At 44.0% G+C, this 20,540-nt stretch overlaps 1 long non-coding RNA gene across 1 annotated transcript; it reads left to right on the forward strand.

Moving 5' to 3' along the window:
- Positions 1 to 151: 151 nt before the first annotated feature.
- LOC124595530 lies at positions 152 to 18,713 on the forward strand. Its single transcript, XR_006978220.1, has 3 exons — positions 152 to 223; positions 16,172 to 16,259; positions 18,545 to 18,713. It is a non-coding gene; the product is annotated as an uncharacterized LOC124595530 (long non-coding RNA).
- The last annotated feature ends 1,827 nt before the right edge of the window (positions 18,714 to 20,540 follow it).

Genomic DNA, 20,540 nt, shown 5'->3' on the forward strand with positions numbered 1-20,540 from the left:
AGTACTGTGGACGCTGACAACGCGATTTCTAAAAGGCAAATGAATGTTTTTCGCGGTCGAGAACCCTCGACCTTGACAGACTTCGCGGGAACGGATGACGTCACGATTACTGCCGTGAAACGGCAGAGCTAACGAGTAGCAGGATGCTTAAATACAGGTGTAGTTCAGCGGGCCACAGTCGTGTTCCCTGTAGGCAGACCAGCTCGTGCAGTTTTGCACTTCGGTACGTACTAAAACGTCTTGCTACGTAAAGCAGTATTAATACACTCACCCGAGAGACAGGTTTAGTCTCCGAATACGAATGCTTTTCCTTCTTCGCGTATATTAAGTGTTTAGTGTGGATTGCTATGATCATAGGGTGTGAAGTAGATAATTTCGTCCACAGTGCTATGTTTACTCTGTCAATAACGATAGAGAAGGGAGATGGCGAATCCATTGCCGGCAAACAGCCTACTCGTGTCACATAGCAAGATTAATACACTCGCCCGACGAACGGATCACAATCTGCGCTTTGACGCTCCGTTCATTTCTTCACGTGAGTGTGATTTCCCATTTCATTGCCAATATTTCCATTTTCAACTCGTTTCTACTGAGGAATATCTGTGGCAGAAGAGTTCAGAGGGAATTCTGAGAGTCAAATAAGTAGCTTTCTTAGGAGCGTTGTAGTTTTGTGGAGTTAATGGAGCAACTATTCGCAAGTTTATTTAAGTTAATAGGCGCTTCTGGTTTTCACCCGTGTACAACTTAATTATTGCACCATTTTGGTGATTGAATGTCGAGTGTCGTAATTGTTTAATAAAAAATAAGATTGAATTCGATTGGTTGGGGGAAGAGACCAAACAGCGAGGTCATCGGTCTCATCGGATTAGGGAAGGAAGTCGGCCGTGCCCTTTCAGAGGAACCATCCCGGCATTTGCCTGGAGCGATTTAGGGAAATCACGGAAAACCTAAATCAGGATGGCCGGACGCGGGATAAAAAATAAAATTTTCCTGTTTCAACTAATGGCTGGCCGCATAACGTATACACACTAGTAGCACCTACAGGGTGTCCCAGAAATGACGCGACAAACTTCTATGAGAGGTGGGGCACATCGTAAGGACCGAGAACAGCTCATGGTCGTAAAGGTCAGCGGTAAGTGGTAGCACAGGCCGAAGATCGGAAAGGAAACAATGGCGTTGTTCGTTTGACATATTTATTGGACAAAATAAGTACACAATAGCGTACGACGTCAATATAATTCTAATGTCAGAACGGACACCATGCATGCCTGACACCGACGGAGGATTGATTGCCCGCAGCATTAGAAGCCACCAGAACTTTCTTTGATTGCACCAGCTTCACAGACAATTCTTGCTACGAGATCCATTTCAGTCTCGACAGGATCGCGATACACGAGAGAGCTCATGGCTCGTGATATACAGGAATCAGGACTCGATAAATCCGGTGAGGGTGATGGCAGTATTCTCGTGTACAGCATCACCTAGCGGCGTACGATGTCGTTTGTGGCCAGCGGTTGCTGAGCAATTCATGATCCTTACGATGCACCACACCTCCCCTAGAAGTTAGTCCCATCATTTCTGGGACTCTCTGTAGACATATTACAAATAAAAGTCCCCACGCCGTGTTCTTCTAATCTCAGGAACCACTGCATGAATTTTGATACGGTTTCCACTAATAAATACACTGTTTCACGAGACAGTTGGTACCTATGCCAGACAAGTCGCCGGGTCTTACATGTTCAGTGTTACCGTTGCGAAGACGATGCGGGTCGCTAGTAGTGGTACAGTCGCAGCTCATGGTTCACATTTCGTCAAATAAAATGTTGGTTTTGATCATCTGCAATTCCCTCCCCTTCTCACCCAAAAGTTATACAGGGTGGTCCATTGATCGTGACCGAGCCAAATATCTCACGAAATTAGCGTCAAACGAACAAAACTATAAAGATCGAAACTTGTCTAGCCTGAAGGGGGAAACCAGATGCCGCTATGATTCGCCCGCTAGATGGCGCTGCCATAGGTCAAACAGATATCAACTGCGTGTTTTTTGGTAGGAACCCCCATTTTTATTACATATTCGTGTAGTACGTAAAGTAATATGAATGTTTTAGTTGGACCACTTTTTTCGCTTTGTGACAGATGACACTGTAATAGTCACAAACATATGGCACACAATTTTAGACCATCAGTTGGTAACAGGTAGGTTTTTTAAATTAAATTACAGAACTTAGGTACGTTTGAACATTTTATTTCGGTTGTTCCAATGTGATACATGTACGTTTGTGAACTTATAATTTCTGAGAATGCATGCTGTTACAGCGTGATTGCCTGTAAATACCACATTAATGCAATAAATGCTCATAATTATGTCCGTCAACCTCAGTGCATTGGGCAATACGGGTAACGACATTCATATCAGCAGCGAGTAGTTCGCCTTCTGTAATGTTCGCACATGCATTGACAATGCGCTGACGCACGTTTTCAGGCGTTGTCGGTGGATCACGATAGCAAATATCCTTCAATTTTCCCCACAGAAAGAAATTCGAGGACGTCAGATCCGGTGAATGCGCGGACCATGGTACGGTGCTTCGACGATCAATCCACCTGTCATGAAATATGCTATTCAATACCGCTTCAACCGTACGCGAGCTATGTGCCGGACATCCATCATGTTGGAAGTACATCTCCATTCTGTCATGCATTGAAACATCTTGTAGTAACATCGGTAGACCATTACGTAGGAAATCAGCATACACTGCACCATTTAAATTTCCATCGATAAAATGGGGGTCAATTATCCTTCCTCCCATAATGCCGCACCGTACATTAACCCTCCAAGGTCGCTGATGTTCCACTTGTCGCAGCCATCGTGGATTTTCCGTTGCCCAATAATGCATATTATGCCGGTTTACGTTACCGCTGTTGGTGAATGACGCTTCGTCGCTAAATAGAACGCGTGCAAAAAATCTATCATCGTCCCGTAAATTCTCTTGTGCCCAGTGGCAGAACTGTACACGACGTTCAAATTCGTCGCCATGCAATTCCTGGTGCATAGAAATACGGTACGGGTGCGATCGATGTTGATGTAGCACACTCAACACCGACGATTTTGAGATTCCCGATTCTCGCGCAATTTTTCTGCTACTGATGTGCGGATTAGCCGCGACAGCAGCTAAAACACCTACTTGGGCATCATCATTTGTTGCAGGTCATGGTGACGTTTCACATGTGGGTGAACACTTCCTGTTTCCCTAAATAACGTAACTATCCGGCGAACGGTCCGGACACTTGGATGATGTCGTCCAGGATACCGAGCAGCATACATAGCACACGCCCGTTGGGCATTTTGATCACAATAGCCATACATCAACACTACATCGACCTTTTCCGCAATTGGTACACGGTCCATTTTAACACGGGTAATGTATCACGAAGCAAATACCGTCCGCACTGGCGGAATGTTACGTGATACCACGTACTTATACGTTTGTGACTATTACAGCGCCATCTATCACAAAGCGAAAAAAGTGGCCCAACTAAAACATTCATATTTCTTTACGTACTATACGAATATGTAATAAAAATGGGGGTTCCTATTTAAAAAAACGCAGTTGATATCCGTTTGACGTACGGCAGCGCCATCTAGCGGGCCAATCATAGCGCCATCTGGTTTCCCCCTTCAAGCTGGACGAGTTTCGTTCTTTGCAGTTATTTCGTTTCATGCTTATTTCGTGAGATATTTGGCCCCGTCACTATCAATGGACCACCCTGTGTACTGCTGCAACTTGCATTGACGGTTGAAAGTGAAACTTTTGACGTGGTGATGCGACCATGTAGGTCAGGGCTGCCAAACACATGGGCCGAGTTTACGAACCGCGTGCACGCCACGGCTCAGCCTCTCTCCGCTTTGCTAGTTCCTTCCTGGAAGTATTCGGTGTAGCACGACATTTCATTTAGAATTGCAGCGTGGCATTTTTCGGTCGGCACAACTCTCTTCTGTCCCACGAATCGCGATGTCAGCGCTGTTTATCCTTTGGTATCTGTTCACGGAACGAAGGATGTTCATTGGTCCAGAGACCGTAAGCAAAACAAAAAAAAAAAGGAAGTCTAGTCTAGTGAGCTATCATCACATGCCTTAAAAATGATTGGGAATGACAGAAGAGAGGGATGAGAATTCTCAGTATCTATTATGCAGTCGCATAAGCCTAAGATACTGCAAATGTACTGTGAAACGATATCACAATATTAAGCAGAAGTAATTTAAAGATTTAGTTAAAAATTAAAGAGCAAAAAATTACAATGATCGACTGTCGGGATTCATTGTTCAGTACACCAAGAATAACTTTGTTCTAAATTTTCGGGTTCGCAGCATATGAAGAACTTTGTGGTAGGAATAGCAAAATTTATGAAGTCGTACGCATTAGTCATTTTCAGTTTTCTATGGAATTGAACGATGAGCACGGAGATATACCCCGAAGAGCCAAAGAAACTGGTACACCTACCTAATATCGTTAGGGACACAGCGAGCAAGCAGAATGGCCGGACACGACGTGGCATGGACTCGATTAATGTCTGAAGAAGTACTGGAAGGAACTGACACTATGAATCCTGCAGGGCTGTCCACAAATTCGTAAGCGTACGAAAGGGTGGAGATCTCTTCTGAACAGTACATTGCAGGGCATCCCATGTCTGTGGAGTTTGGTGGTCAGCGGAAGTGTTTAAACTCAGAAGAGTGTTCCTGGAGCCACTCTGTATCAATTCTGGAGGTGTGTCGGAATTCTCAATGGAGATTAATGAATGCAGGTGATCAAATAGTATGCTTACGTACGTGTCACCTGTCAGAGTCGCACCTAGACGTATCAGGGGTCCCATATCACTCCATCTGCACACGCCCCTCACCATTACAGAGCCTCCACCAGCCTGAACAGTCCCCTGCTGACATGCAGGGTAAATGGATGCGTGAGGTTGTCTCCATACCTGTCCACGTCCATCCTCTCGTTACAATTTGAAACGAGACTCGTCCGACCCGGCAACATGTTTACAGTCATCAACAGTTCAATATCGGTCTTGACGGGCCCAGGCGAGGCGTAAAGATTTGTATCATGCAGTCATCAAGGGTACACGAATCATTCTTTGGCTCCGAAAGCCCATATCGATGATGTTTCGTTGAATGGTTGGCATGCTGACACTTGTTGATGCCCCAGCATTGAAATCTGCAGAAATTTGCGGAAGGTTTGCGCTTTCGACACGTTGAACGATTCTCTTCAATCGTCGTTGGTCCCGTTCTTGCAGGATCTTTTTATGGCTGCAGCGTTGTCGGAGATTTGATGTTTTACTGGATTCCTGATATTCACAGCACACTCGTGAGGTGATCGTGTGGAAAAATCCCCACTTCATCGCTACCTGGGAGTGCTGTGTCCCATCGCTCGTGCGCCGACTATAACACAACGCTCAATTCACTTCAGTCTTGATAACCTGCCATTGTAGCAGCAGTAACCGATCTAACAACTGCGCCTGACGGTTGTCTTATATAGGTGTTGCCAACTGCAGCGCCGTATTCTGCCTCTTTACATATCTCTGCATTTGAATACGCATGCCCGGATCAGTTTCCTTGAAAGACAGTGCTCACTGCCATTAAAGAAAATCGCAATACTTGAAAAATTCGAATAGTTTCGTAAACGTTTTGAGGACACTGTCACTCTAACTTCTGTTTTAGAGCTGTTTCCAAGACAGCTTGCCGTTTCAATTGAAAGCGCCCTTGAGCACACGGCGATGTACTTGACTGACCTGAAAGGTAATTCCCATTTTAATGACATATCCTTTCATGTTAAAACTGTCCAGGAATTCTACATTGTTTTCCACAGGTAGTTTCTACGTCCACATCCACTTGGTTACTCTGCAATTCATACATAAGTGCCTGGCAGAGGGTTCATCGAACCATTTTCATACTACCTCTCATACTACATACTCTCAAATGGCGCGTGGGAAAAAGGAACACCTAAATCTTTCCGTTCGAGCTCTGATTTCTCTTATTTTATTACGATGATCATTTCTCCCTACGTAGGTGGGTGTCAACAAAATATTTTAGATTCTGAAGAGAAAGTTGGTGATTGAAATTTCGTAAATAGACCTCGCCGCAAAGAAGACTGCCTTCATTCCAATAACTGCCACCCCAACTCGCGCATCATAGCAGTTACACTCTCACCCCTATTGCGCGATAACACGAAACAAGCTGCCGTTCTTTGCACTTTTTCGATGTCCTCTGTCAATCCTACCTTGCAAGGATCCCACACCGCGCAGAAATATTCCAGCAGAGGACGGACAACTGTAATGTAGGCTGTCTCTTTAGTGGGTTTGTAGCATCTTCTATGTATTCTGTCAACAAAGCACAGTCTTTGTTTCACCCTCCTCACAGTATAATCTATGTGGTCTTTCCAATTTAAGTTACTCGCAGTTGTAACTCCTAGGTATTTAGTTGAAATGACAGCCCTCAGATCGTATACCAAAATTTTATTGGATGTCTTTCAGTACCCATGTGCATGACCTCGCACTTTTCTTTCTTTAGTGCCAATTGTCAGTTTTCGCACCATACAGAAATTCTCTCTAAATCATTTTGTAATTGGAAATGATCGTCTGATAATTTTACTAGTTGGTAAATTACAGCGTCATCTGAAAACAATCTAAGGGGTCTGCTCAGGTTATCACCTAGATCATTTATGTAAATTAGGAACAGCAGAGGGCCTATGACACTACCTTGCGGAACGCCAGATATCACTTCTGTTCTACTCGATGATTTACCGTCTATCACTACGAACTGTGACCTCTCCGAGAGAAAATGACGAATCCAGTCACTGAGACGGTACTCCATATGCACGCAATTTGATTAATAGTCGCTTGTGAGGAACGGTATGAAAAGTCTTCTGAAAATCTAGGAATATGGAATCGATCTGAGATCCCTCGTCGACAGCACTCATTACTTCATGGGAATAAAGAGTTAGCTGTGTTGCACAAGAACGATATTTTCCGAATCCGTGTTGTTTATGGATCAATAAGTCATTTTCTTCAACGTGATTCATAATGTTCGAGTACAGTACAGTTTCCATGTCTCTATAATGAGGTTGCAAAAGTGCTACAATATTTCGAACGACATATTTGCGCGTAAGACCTTTTTTGTATTAAGAAACTAAATAAGTGACAATTAAGTGGCAACTTGAGTACGAACATTTGTGAAACTATCTGCATCTGTCGGTCTGTACCAGATAGAAATCATATAATGTCTTCAGCATGCCAAAATAATTAAATAATACTGAAAATTCGTTTTGTTTGTGATTTATGTTGCTGAGAAATGTGAAATATAAGACTAAGTTGCGTACAGTGCTACTGCACTGGCCCATGTAATTGTGGTGTGTTTGCTGTTCACCCCCCCCCCCCCCAACCCCTCTTCGAAGCGCTAAGAGAGCATTGTGTGGCTCGGGGGGGGGGGGGAGGGGGGAAGGGGGGGGGGGGGAATGTACAACAAGACTGAACGCTGCGGCACTCATACCAGGGCTCGGCCCACAAGCCGAAATCTTTCCTGCCCCTTCAGAGCAGGGTAGATTCTTCAGAATAATCAGAATTTTATGTAATCTGAAACAGATGCAGAAGTGTATTCAAGGTTAACATTTCAGCACAACCACACCATAACATCATCTACAGCCTGTATTTAAGGAAAAATAACATAGCTGGTTTATCACATCTGAATGTTGGCTATTTGTGTGAAGATCGTGTTATGGCTTGTGTGAGCAGGAACTTCTGCCAGCACCTGACGGAATTCGACAGCAGCAGGATGGTGGTCAATGATTCTGCAGTTCATCGTTTCTACAACATATATTGCTGTTCGCCTTCGTCGATATCTCTGTCATTCGTGTTAATATCCAGTCAACGCAAGAACTCTGTGGCCTTGAGCGACTGCCGCCCTAGAGGACTGGCATATCGTCAGCTCTGCCATACGGGATGGTACAGTCACGTCACGTACCTTGACTGAAGAAATGGGTTTTTCTGAAGCCATACAATATCAACAGTAACAGCGTGGAGCTGCATGGACTCTATGGTAGATTCTTTTGTGTGTTTCTCTATTTTTTGTTTGTCTGTTGTCGATGTATTATGCTCGCAGTAAAAGGTCGTAACAACGTGATAAAATTGTCTCTGATAGTGCTGTTAAAAGAATTACTGTTTGTTGCGCGTGTGAAGAGTCTTGGGAGAGAAGGCTGGATATTTTTAGCAACTATTCATACATGAGATTGCAGGTTCGAGTGCTGTTGTCCACGTCTCTTCCCGTACACGTCGCATTCAATCTGAAACAATTCTGCTGTTTCAATACTTCCAAAAATACTAATAAAGGTCGTGACGCTCACCTTTGTTCTCATGACATAATAACGGTTTATTGTGTCTGTTGTACAATTCTCCACATAACATCAAAAGAAGCGAACAGAAAACTCTAGTTACCCTTAATTACGAGTAAACCACAGAGAGAGAGTAATATTCCGAGTCAATGATATGATTATCATGGAGTCTCTCAGATAACGTCTTTGCTTTCTCACAGTCGATTCAGTACATTACATATTTATTACACTACAACTCTCAGCACAACCACCCATCATCATCCCCGGTACGGGATTACAGGTCCCACTGCCATACCTTCACCTGTCCATGTTAGGCAAAATTTTTCTGCCTGACTCATGTAGTACTATCACCGTCAGAGGGTGGTACGGGACTACAAGTCCCACCGCCACACCTCCAAAGTGAATTGCAGTGACGCAGTCACTGCCCTGTGGAAATTTACTGCCTCACCGACACAGTTAGACCGCAATAGACCGGTGATGCTGTATTGTAACTTATCACCACGGACTACAAGTCCATTAAAAATAAAAAAAATAAAAAAAAAGCACAACTACCATTGTCGCTTTATGCAGCAGTAGAGACAAGGCGTCAACGTTGGTGTGGCCAACATGAACACTGGAAGAAGAGTGGCAGTGCATCAACTTTTCACAGTAGACTCGGTTGTTCATACAGAATCACGATGGAAGTATCTAAGTGTTTCATTTGACATTGTCGTAAAGGTCCAATGGAAGTATCTAAGTGTTTCATTTGACATTGTCGTAAAGGTCTTGCGTTGCATGTGATGACGTGGTATGCTATTGGGTACAAAACATGGTCGCCTGTGGTACACATGGCCGATAATTTGGATAGTGGGCCTTACATATCTGGCTTGTTATGATCGGTGTTCGTGCGCTCTCTTAGGCCCGTTGCACACTTACGCGGATGGTCCGCGTTCCTCGCGCGGTTGGTAGTCACGTATTCGAATAGGGCAGCACACAGTTACGCGGACGGTCCGCAAGCGGCGGAGCCGCCCGAGCATCCCTTGCGCGCCGCGGACCGTCCGCGTCAGTTGGATACACAGAAACAAGTTGGCGCGTGCACATTGTTGCGGATACCGCGCGCGCAGTAGAAGCAGAGTACCTCATTTCAGCCGTTGCATTCGACTAGTGTGGTAAATGTGGGTGTGATTTAAGAAGTTCCCAGAATGTCTTGTGAAATCGATACAGACATGTTAATTGCCTAAGTTGAAGGAAGGCCTCCCTTATGGATCCATCGCATGGGGACTACAAGAACCGTGAAATGCGATTGAAGGCGTGGCTAGACGTCTGTGCAAATATAATACTCGGCTTTGAAGGTCTGGACGAGGCAGATTAGAAAAAGTGTGGTAAGTAGGCGCATATATTCCTTGTGTTTTTATTTTAGTTCGATACAAAATACAATGATTTACAATTATAGAATTGTAGACATTCACAAGTTCAGTTTTTGCACAATACAAACATTGATTATGTAGAAAAACTGTACTCAACCGCAAATGTCTGTCATTGAGATAAGTGGCCTGTGTTCAGTGAATTTTTGATTCCTGCCAGGGCACAGCTCCTCTACCGACAAAATATTCCGCAAATTTATCTCGTACAGTATTACCCGATTTACTGACAGGTGTAGTTTCTGCCACATCTTCGAAGCCGGTAACATACAGGGTATCAAATAGTTCAAATGGCTCTGAGCACTATGGGACTCAACTGCTGAGGTCATTAGTCCCCTAGAACTTAGAACTAGTTAAACCTAACTAACCTAAGGACATCACAAACATCCATGCCCGAGGCAGGATTCGAACCTGCGACCGTAGCGGTCTTGCGGCTCCAGACTGCAGCGCCATTAACCGCACGGCCACTTCGGTCGGCATACAGGGTATCTTCAAAATTGTATCCTTCTCTTACTCGAACAAAATTATGCAAAATGCAGCACGTTTGGACAATAGATACTGCTAGATCAAGATTGACATTCAGGGGTCGGTGAAAAACCCTCCACTTGTGGCTTAATATTCCGGAAGTACATTCAATAAACCATCGGGCTCGGGTAAGTCGGTAATTGAAAATCTTCTTTTTCTGAGTCATGTTTTTTCGCGCATACGGCCTTAACACATGTTGTGTTAATGCGAAGCCTTCGTCTGCCACAAGAACATATGGTACTGGAGAGTCGAGTGAAACCGGCAGTGGATTTGGTGGGGGTAACGCTAATTTTCCTTATTCCATTTTCCTCTAAAAGACGCTGTTTTTAAAAATATTTGAATCGCAGTTCCTTCCGTATCCTTCGACATCAATGAACGTGAAACAATAGATAGTGTCACAGATGGCCATAAGAATAATGGAGAAATAATTCTTGTAATTGAAGAAAAGTGATCCACTTTTGATAGGTTTTACTAGACGAATACGTTTTCCGTCGAGGGCTCCGATGCAATGAGGAAAATTGGTGACATTTTGTACACCATGGCTAATTTCGTTCCATTTGTCTGTTGGGAGCTCAGGCATGCATTCTTCCCTTAACGTAGTCCAAATAGTGGCGCTCACCTGCCTCGTAATCTGTCCAGCTGTTGATGCACCCATTAAATAAGAGTAATGCAGATCTGTAAATGTGTTTCTGCTTCCAAGATACCTGTAACGTGTAAAGCATATATTTGATACTTATGTACATTCACAGAGGAAAGTAGACTTCATTCTAGGTATTAAGTCGGCTATGTTTACATAAAACCTTAGATGTATTCCTTCTTAAAATAATACATGTACGCGTCCTCAGCAATAAAAGACTTATCGGCCTTGATATTTCAGTTGACAAGGTCCAGACGAGATGGAAAACTGCACGGGATGCCTATTTTAAAAGCCTCACTACAATAAATCAAACGAGGTCCGGATCAGCAGCAACTAAGAGACCAAAATACATCTACCATGAGCAGTTACACTCTCTTGACCGTCTCCGAGATGCACCAACAGAGAGTAACTTTAATTCAGTATCGGTCGTGAAAGATAATCTGTCTAACAACAATGCACTCCCAGAAAACAGTCGAGACGAGCCCTCTGAAGAACAAACCGATGATGTCCGACTGAATGTCAACACCGAAAAACAATCCTTCAAAAGGAAGTGGCCTATCAAGAACGCAACATTTGAAGATAATTTACTTACATTATTAAAAGATGGTAAGGAAAAAGAGGAAGACGACGACCGAGCATTCTTTGTTTCGCTGTGCCTTCTATGAAGACATTAAATGTTGATCAGAAGCTATTATTTCGTACTCAGGTACTTCAACTGCTTATGTCGATTAAGCAAACAAATCAGACTGATTTAAACATATAGCCCCCAGCTCCCATCAGCTCTTTCTACTATCCACCGACCTCTTTTACTTAAGCCCCAAGCGGGTTCGAATCCTGCCTCGGGCATGGATGTGTGTGATGTTCTTAGGTTAGTTAGGTTTAAGTAGTTCCAAGTTCTAGGGGACTGATGACCTTAGAAGTTAAGTCCCATAGTGCTCAGAGTCATTTGAACCATCTGAACCTACGCCCCACCTTCAATATCCCAACAGCATCCTAACCAATCAATGCAGTACCGCGAGGATCCGTCCGTACAGACACAAGTTGCGACTCCCCATCCCTCTCCAGCCCAATCAACGTCATCATCATCTTGGGAGATATTATAAAAATTATAGAAATTCAGTAGTAATACTATAAAAATGTAAAATTGTCTATTGCCAAACGAATGTAATACATAGTTGTAGCAAAGCTTTGAATGATTAAATATATTACTAACATTAATCGTCATCCGTATACATATTCATATTCTTACCTTAAGGTCATTGCTATTCGTTCTGTCGGAGTAATACACTCCTGGAAATTGAAATAAGAACACCGTGAATTCATTGTCCCAGGAAGGGGAAACTTTATTGACACATTCCTGGGGTCAGATACATCACATGATCACACTGACAGAACCACAGGCACATAGACACAGGCAACAGAGCATGCACAATGTCGGCACTAGTACAGTGTATATCCACCTTTCGCAGCGATGCAGGCTGCTATTCTCCCATGGAGACGATCGTAGAGATGCTGGATGTAGTCCTGTGGAACGGCTTGCCATGCCATTTCCACCTGGCGCCTCAGTTGGACCAACGTTCGTGTTGGACGTGCAGACCGCGTGAGACAATGGGGGACAGATCCGGAGATCTTGCTGGCCAGGGTAGTTGACTTACACCTTCTAGAGCACGTTGGGTGGCACGGGATACATGCGGACGTGCATTGTCCTGTTGGAACAGCAAGTTCCCTTGCCGGTCTAGGAATGGTAGAACGATGGGTTCGATGACGGTTTGGATGTACCGTGCACTATTCAGTGTCCCCTCGACGATCACCAGTGGTGTACGGCCAGTGTAGGAGATCGCTCCGCACACCATGATGCCGGGTGTTGGCCCTGTGTGCCTCGGTCGTATGCAGTCCTGATTGTGGCGCTCACCTGCACGGCGCCAAACACGCATACGACCATCATTGGCACCAAGGCAGAAGCGACTCTCATCGCTGAAGACGACACGTCTCCATTCGTCCCTCCATTCACGCCTGTCGCGGCACCACTGGAGGCGGGCTGCACGATGTTGGGGCGTGAGCGGAAGACGGCCTAACGGTGTGCGGGACCGTAGCCCAGCTTCATGGAGACGGTTGCGAATGGTCCTCACCGATACCCCAGGAGCAACAGTGTCCCTAATTTGCTGGGAAGTGGCGGTGCGGTCCCCTACGGCACTGCGTAGGATCCTACGGTCTTGGCGTGCATCCGTGCGTCGCTGCGGTCCGGTCCCAGGTCGACGGGCACGTGCACCTTCCGCCGACCACATCGATGTACTGTGGAGACCTCACGCCCCACGTGTTGAGCAATTCGGCGGTACGTCCACCCGGCCTCCCGCATGCCCACTATACGCCCTCGCTCAAAGTCCGTCAACTGCACATACGGTTCACGTCCACGCTGTCGCGGCATGCTACCAGTGTTAAAGACTGCGATGGAGCTCCGTATGCCACGGCAAACTGGCTGACACTGACGGCGGCGGTGCACAAATGCTGCGCAGCTAGCGCCATTCGACGGCCAACACCGCGGTTCCTGGTGTGTCCGCTGTGCCGTGAGTGTGATCATTGCTTGTACAGCCCTCTCGCAGTGTCCGGAGCAAGTATGGTGGGTCTGACACACCGGTGTCAATGTGTTCTTTTTTCCATTTCCAGGAGTGTAGGTATCCTTTTGAGACTTTCAAGTGTCAGGTTGTCTTGTATTTTACCAACAAGCACGTCAAAGTAACGAATAGACATACGAAAATACGTATTAAATTTGTCTTCGTCTTTGCGCAATTCGGAGAATACAGTGTGACGAACGCTCCTTTCGTACATCTTTGTTCCACCGTAGGCTGCACCCAAAACTGTCTCTCGCGCGTGGAATTTCTCTTCTTGTATATCATGTAGGCCGAAATGACTTTTACATTCAGCGAGCTCATCTCTATAGATCCGATCAAACAGAACGACGTGTTACACCACAGATGAGATCAAGCACAGTGCAGGGAAGACCGCGTTCACTCGACTGCACACAACCGCGCACATCCGCCCGACTGTGTGAACCATGACGCGGGTCCGCCAACCGCGTGCGGAACGCGAAGCGCGGACCATCCGCGTAAGTGTGCAACGGGCCTTAGAGATATCAGTGGCATCATCCTTCAACAAGATAATGCAAGGCTGCAAGTTTTCTGTGCTGTCCTGAGCTACATCAATGCAGAGAGAGTTCGACTGCTGTCCTGGCCAGATCTCTCATCTACTGAAAATATCCCGTTAATGGCCACCAACAGACTGGTATACCAGCAGTAGGCAGCCACTAGGACTGTAGAACCTTGACATAGAACTGAAGCACTGTAGAAAGATATACTCGTATCTGTCGTCCAAACTCCATTTGGCTTTATACCCACCCACGTTAGAGATATACTTGCTGCCAGAGGTGACTGCTCTGTGAGATAAATTTCGCAACCTCTATACCCACTAATCCCTTACAGAATTTAATCATATTTTTCCTTCACTACTGTATACTCAAAATAAATAAAATTTCGTTATTGCCTATCCTTGCTGCTACTGCAACTTCAATTTTGTATTTACAGGGTGTATCAAAATTACACCGACAAACTTCGAAGGAATGTAGAAGGTGTCTTAAGGAACAAAATAAGAATAGGAGCCCATGTCCAGAGAAGTCATCCAATGACGCTAAACAGCGTAAGAGTTACATGCACCAGAACCTTTATGTGTATATACAGAGTTTTTCACAGGTCATGTTACACACCTCTAGAGGTTGTAGAGGGGACTTAGATCAACTTTTACACATAAACCAATGCCCAGAGACGTGATGCGCTGATGCAGCCCTGGAGAATGGCGTATTGTATCACAGCCGTCCACAATACGAGCACGAAGAGTCTCTACATTTGGTACCGGGGTTGCGTAGACAAGAGCTTTCAAATGCCCCCATAAATGAAAGTCAAGAGGGTTGAGGTCATGAGAGCGTGGAGGCCATGTAATTGGTCCGCCTTACCAATCCATCGGTCACCGAATCTGTTGTTGAGAAGCGTACGAACACTTCGACTGAAGTGTGCAGGAGCTCCATCGTGCATGAACCACATGTTGTGTCGTACTTGTAAAGGCACATGTTCTAGCAGCACAGGTAGAGTATCCGGTATGAAATCTTGATAACGTGCTCCATTGAGCGTAGGTGGAAGAACATGGGGCCCAATCAAGACAACACCAACAATGCCTGCCCAAACGTTCACAGAAAATCTGTGTTGATGACGTGATTGCACAATTGCGTGCGGATTCTCGTCAGCCCACACATGTTGATTGCGAAAATTTACAATTTGATCACGGTGGAATGAGGAAGTACAGTACATACTGACGAAACTAAAATGAGCTCTAACATGGAAAGTAAGCGTTTCCGGACACATGTCCACATAACATCTTTTCTTTATTTGTGTGTGAGGAATGTTTCCTGAAAGTTTGGCCGTACCTTTTTGTAACACCCTGTATACGAGTACATACATTTACACGCGCCGACTCCTACAACTTCGGACCCTGTATCGCCGACGGATGACTTTTCTGGCACACAGTTTCCTACACTCATTTTCAAGACACCGTCCACATCCCCTGGAAGCCTGTCGCTGTAATTTTGAAACGCTCTGTACATACACTCATAGCAGCTCCGTTTACTGTCTGTCGTGGACGATTGTGGTTAATCCATTACACGAAACAGTTAAAGAAGGTGCTTACTTTCAAATGCGTACCAAATACAGAGAATGCTCCGTTAAGCTTACTGTTCAGAGTACTGTGCATCCAGTCTTGCTGACCGTCTGGTAAGAAACTGTTTCAGAAACCTTGTGGAAAGTATGAATCGTTCTTCGTGAAATATTCACACTATTTAATGTGAGGAGATCTGAAGGGAACAACAGGAGTAAATAGAGTTTCTATGATAGGAGAACAGTAAAGCGAAAGGCAGACGATCTGGACGAGGAATGATGTGAAAAGTAACACAGTTGTCTCGCTTACATCAATCCATTTCACAGATGGTTTCTCACAAAGCAGGCATAGTGAATTACTGCACTAATACTTAACAAGTGTAATCACTCGTCCAAATCTTATAACTCCTATGTGGATTCCGTTCGTAACAGTTTTCTCCAAAAACCTATGAAAGAATGTTTACTAAATATCGTTTGTTGGTACTCTAGTTGACGTAAACTCTAGAATTCGCTGAATGTTTTTTTTCTTTACAGGCCCAGAGAAATGGCTCAAGCGAGCGTTGATACCGTTCTGCAGTACATGGCAGAATCCAACGTTAACTTCGCATTCGACATGCATAAGGTAAGTTACATAGTTTTGAAACAGTTAAATCTCTCGTCATGACAACTCAAGGAAATTTAGTCGCGATATGGTTTCTTATTGTAAAGTCATCTAAGTACAAAAGTCTTATATTTATGACTGGTCCAGTGCATTTCTAAATGCAATTTTAAGTACATTACTTCCAAGAACTCATTTTAATTCCTCATTTCAGCAAAGGAAAGCACGCGAAAAATAGTATTTCAAGATTGCCTTCTGCCTTATATGATACCAAGTCTTCCGAAGCTCTGTCAAATTTTCACTGTAATATTGGATCTCCTATGTGTTCCAGACCGGTTTCCATTCTTCACCCATCTACCGGACTGAAAAGTACAGGGTTATTACAAATGATTGAAGCGATTTCACAGCTCTACAATGACTTTATTATTTGAGATATTTTCACAATGCTTTGCATACACATACAAAAACTCAAAAAGTTTTTTTAGGCATTCACAAATGTTCGACATGTGCCCCTTTAGTGATTCGGCAGACATCAAGCCGATAATCAAGTTCCTCCCACACTCGGCGCAGCATGTCCCCATCAATGAGTTCGAAAGCATCGTTGATGCGAGCTCGCAGTTCTGGCACGTTTCTTGGTAGAGGAGGTTTAAACACTGAATCTTTCACATAACCCCACAGAAAGAAATCGCATGGGGTTAAGTCGGGAGAGCGTGGAGGCCATGACATGAATTGCTGATCATGATCTCCACCACGACCGACCCATCGGTTTTCCAATCTCCTGTTTAAGAAATGCCGAACATCATGATGGAAGTGCGGTGGAGCACCATCCTGTTGAAAGATGGAGTCGGCGCTGTCGGTCTCCAGTTCTGGCATGAGTCAATTTTCCGCGGGCTACGCGTGAAACTTGCCCGCACGCGTTCAACCGTTTCTTCGCTCACTGCAGGCCGACCCGTTGATTTCCCCTTACAGAGGCATCCAGAAGCTTTAAACTGCGCATACCATCGCCGAATGGAGTTAGCAGTTGGTGGATCTTTGTTGAACATCGTCCTGAAGTGTCGTTGCACTGTTATGACTGACTGATGTGGGTGCATTTCAAGCACGACATACGCTTTCTCGGCTCCTGTCGCCATTTTGTCTCACTGCGCTCTCGAGCTCTGGCGGCAGACACCTGAAGTGCGGCTTCAGCCGAACAAAACTTTATGAGTTTTTCTACGTATCTGTAGTGTGTCGTGACCATATGTCAATGAATGGAGCTACAGTGAATTTATGAAATCGCTTCAATCATTTGTAATAGCCCTGTACAGTGTGTTACTAACCAGCAGTCCTCACCCAATCACCATCCAAAGAAACCAACAATAGTTTAAAATTCCTAGCTGAACAAACATGGGGATTAACTGCCACATCCATCATCCACACATATAAAACCATCACCTGTCCCATCCACGCCTATACCAATGCAGCACGAAATTCCTTCCAAATCCCGGAACGACATGCTCTCTATCTTGGTTTACACAACCTCATCAAGACAGTGAGGATACCTATTAGTGAACATTAATATGGGGTGTATTCACCATTTGCCTTTCTGGAGACTTGTGCCCTCCTGGAACACTGTCAATAAGGTGTCTGAAGGTCTGTGAAGAATGGCAGATGATTCTTCCTCAAGAACAGAAACCAGAGAACGTAGTGATGTTGGACGCTGGGGTCTCGAGAGAAGACGACGTTCTAATTCATCCCAAAGGCGTTCCATTGGGCTGACATAAAGACTCTGGGCTGACAGTCCATTTCTGGAATGTTACTGTCCACAAACCATTACCTCACAGACGCTGGTTTATGACTGAGTAGATTGTCTCCACGATGCAGTCGTAGTCTCCGAATGATTCCTCTACTGTACACAGTACACATTGCTATAAAACAAGTTCTTATGCTGCCTCATTTAGATTTTTCTTAAACAGGGTAAGTTGTTGCCAACACACACCAAGTAAAGGTCATGTAAATAACAGTTAAATGAAAAACGATTGTGAACGGTCAATGGCACTGTGTAGCTATCACATAATTTTTGTGTAAAGTCTGTGTGCTTTTGTCTTTGTTTTCCTATAGCTATTGTAGTATTGGTTTTATATTACTGATATGCATTCCGAGTGTTTGAATTATTATGTAGAGACCGAAACTGCCAATCGCAGTTAAGTGTAAATAATAAAAATAATTTGAACAACCCGTGTCAAATAATTCAACGTCCTTTAATTTAGGCATTCCGATTTAAATACAAGCCAATAAGTATTAATTATGTTAATGTTTTCTATCATTTCTAGACGATGGACGCGGGAAACATCTTTTATTCTCCTCTCAGCATACATGTGATACTTACACTAGTATATTTCGGTGCAAAAGGTGAAACAGCTCGGCAGATCCGAGAGGGTCTCCGTTTACATGGTAACGACGATGTCATAGAGAGAGGCATCGAGACTACAATGCGTGAGTTAAACGTGAGTACAAAAGACGAGGTTGTAAAAGCTTTGTAACTCTTCAGTTTAATGTAGCAGTTGCGCTGAACATTTCTGCAGATTATGTCCCATATTTGTTATCCGCAACAGTTCCATTAATATTTTAATTTGTAAAATCACTGTGGTAAGTGCCAACTAAATAATTGTGATTTTAGTGTGTAGAGCCTATAACACCAAAGAAATGCCGTCAGCCTATTTTAGAATAATATCTTACACACAATCCTGAAGTTAGAAACGACAGATAAAAGCAAGAACTGTCACTTGTTAGCTGCCGCAACCATGTTGCTGATCAGTCTAACATACAATAACTAAGAGTCAAGTAAAATCTACCAGCATCAAATATAGACCTTGACAAAGAAATTCCTGAAAACGTACATGAAGAGTGCTGTAGTGATGTGAATCAAGGTACAAAAATGGCGCATATCTGGCACTTAGTCGTTCTTCTTCACTGGTCAACGTATACAGAAAGTAATTAAAGGAAATAAATTAAGGTGTATGGATGTGTGATTGAAAATACTGTGTGAAAGGATATCAACGATATGCTTATGTCACTGTCGCATTAAAGAGTCTGTTGGATGGACTGTACTGTCTACTGTGCACAGAATGTAGATTCGGAGTAAATCAAAGAATGGAAATATAAACGAACATGATAAATGACACTAACTACAGCATGTAAATCGAGGATCATGTGGTAGTCGAAGCGAAGGAATTGTGTTGAATTGGAGGAAAATTAACATGTGATGAATGACGAAAGAAGGATATAAGAAGCAGACTAGCATTTCCTGCCAAAATAAGTACCCTACAATCATATATAAATCTTCACTGTGCAAAAACCGGCAAAGAAGGGAATCTAAGCGTTAGGGATGTGATACGATAGGAGGGTGTTCGAAATTAAGTAGAGCAGCAAAATAAGAAGTGAGGAGCGTCTCTTCACAAGGGAAACATACCATCACCCCCCACCCTCAGATTTAGTGGTAAGAAGTCTCAGTGGACAGCTCGTCAAAATCTGAATACATATGAAGCACAGGACAAGGTGTACTGTACTGTGAAAAAAAATCAAAACAGAAATAGTGAACGGTCCAAGCAAAAGAAGTACTACATAGAGCAATGTGGATGAGCCACAGCGTCATGGTGGAGTGATCACGATGTTGAGCTACAAAGCTGGCGAGCGGTGTTCCAAACTCCCTCGTGCCAATTTTACGGTGTTCGCTGTATTCAAATTTGTGTGTGTCTGTCGTGGTGTAACGTCCGTTTGTAAGAGCGAGGTGTAAGGAGGGGACCTTATATTAAATATTGATTCAGCGCAACTATTCCATTAGAAGCCGAAAGGAAGTGGCTTTCGAATGGGAGCTGCAAACATTTGTCAACCGAATCCTCCAGCGGAAATCACGTCTGATGTGTCATATACCGCATTACTGACAGTATGTGTGTCATGTGACAAGAATCTCTTATCGACGCACCTAATCTGTAAGCCTGGTGAATGAGTGAGATATGCCTCCTTGGCAGATTTAGTTGTTCGTATGGATGTGAATGTGGTAATTCCCAAGGAAATGATGAAAGCATAATAGTTTGTCACGTAAGCTGCAACAAATGAATGCAACAGTTTCACAATCAACAGTTGATCTGTCGAAACATATGTTTTTGAAGTTGCGTTCCATTTTGGAAGTTTTGACTCTTGAATTCCTTTCTTGTAACATAGTTCACACCCGTTTATTTGTTGTGTTCATTTCTGTGAAATGTCAATGTGATATCTCGCCTGCTCTCACTATTCAGCACATTCTTTCCACATGAGTGATATTCTGTA

Source organism: Schistocerca americana, chromosome 2 (assembly GCF_021461395.2).
Source record: "Schistocerca americana isolate TAMUIC-IGC-003095 chromosome 2, iqSchAmer2.1, whole genome shotgun sequence".
NCBI lineage: Eukaryota > Metazoa > Arthropoda > Insecta > Orthoptera > Acrididae > Schistocerca > Schistocerca americana.